Raw genomic sequence first — 1,649 nt, 5'->3', positions numbered from 1 at the left:
TCCTGCTGGGATCAGAGGCGTAGGGAGTACAACTGTACCTTGGATTAGTGGGAGACTGATTTGGGTTCAACTACAGTCCAGTCCGAAGTTAGCTTGGAGAAGTCTAGTGTCTGTAGCGGCTTAATACAGTATGTTTTCAATCTGGACTAGGAACAAAAATTCTGGTGTCTGTGTTATTTCAGTTTCCGCATTATATTGTTTTATCTTTATAATTGAAATAATACAGGTTGTGCGTTAGATCATCCATTAGAGTAATCCAACCTTTGGTTGTTGATTGTCATTGATTGATCCTTGGATATTGGTCTTTGGTACCATCCAAGTTACTCCTTGTGTTTGATTAAAGACTCGCTGATTTATATTAGCTCGAGTAAATCAAACAAGAGAGAGATATTAACTCCTTGAGATACTTTTACCTAAATTGAGTCTGACTGTCTAGTTGATTCTCTAGAAAGTATTTCTGAGTTAGTCCATACAGATTGCTAAGCAAAATATTGGGTGGTGTGGTTAGACCCCCGCTTTTTCACGTTTGATGTAAGAGTTTTGTCAATAAAATTGACAAAGGGGGAGATTGTTAGAGCATAGATCGGTTGAACCCACCAAGCGTTGGTATGTCAAGTTTGGTTGTCATATTTTAGTGAATCAAAACTCATGTTAAGATTCGCTTGATTATGTACTAGAGTCAACTTCGTATAGGTTATCTTGAAAGTATTAGGATATGAGACATTACAAGTATTGCGAAGACTTGAAGATGTGAAGAATGAAGGAGTTACAACGACAACAATCATCCTTCCACTTGAGGTTAGTGATATTTGACTTGAACTGTTTCATTCCCTAACATATCTTTCAAGTCGTGCATATTGAAAACAAAACTGCGAGGCATGTTTAAACTCGCGATAGACATAGTATTAAGGAATACAATACGAGGTTTATTGCTTAACCATTAAACTTTGTAGATAAGACATCGCCATAATCATTTGAATGCTATTGTGATTATGTATGGGTATGAGGTGAGGATTTCATCCTAGGGAACAATGTTTTCATGTGTTCCAAGGAAGTAAATTCATGAACTTGGTTTTCGAATCGAAAAGGAAATCGTCAGGTGTTATTGGTGAAAAATCGGGGGTCTAACACCACCACCCAATATTTCGCTTAGCAATCTATATGGACTAACTACAATTTACTTTGCTAGAGAATCAACTAGACAGTCAGACTCAATCTAGGTAAAAGTATCTCGAGGAGTTAATATCTCTCTCTCTTGTTTTGATTTTCTCAAGCTAATAGAAATCAGCGAGTCTTTAATCAAACCCAAGGAATAACTTGGATAGTACCAAAGACCAATATCCAAGAATCAATCAATGACAATCAACAACCAAAGGTTGGATTACTCTAATTGATGATCTAACGCACAACCTGTATTATTTCAATTATAAAGATAAAACAATATAATGCGGAAACTGAAATAACACAGACAATAGAAATTTTGTTAACGAGGAAACCGCAAATGCAAAAAAACCCCGGGACCTAGTCCATATTGAACACACACCGTATTAAGCCGCTACAGACACTAGCCTACTACAAGCTAACTTCGGACTGGACTGTAGTTGAACCCCAATCAGTCTCACAATGATTCAAGGTACAGCTGCGCTCCT

The sequence above is a fragment of the Papaver somniferum genome, chromosome 6, assembly GCF_003573695.1.
Source record: "Papaver somniferum cultivar HN1 chromosome 6, ASM357369v1, whole genome shotgun sequence".
Lineage (NCBI taxonomy): Eukaryota > Viridiplantae > Streptophyta > Magnoliopsida > Ranunculales > Papaveraceae > Papaver > Papaver somniferum.
The sequence above is the reverse complement of the archived record's forward strand: the minus strand, read 5'-3'. Positions refer to the sequence as shown.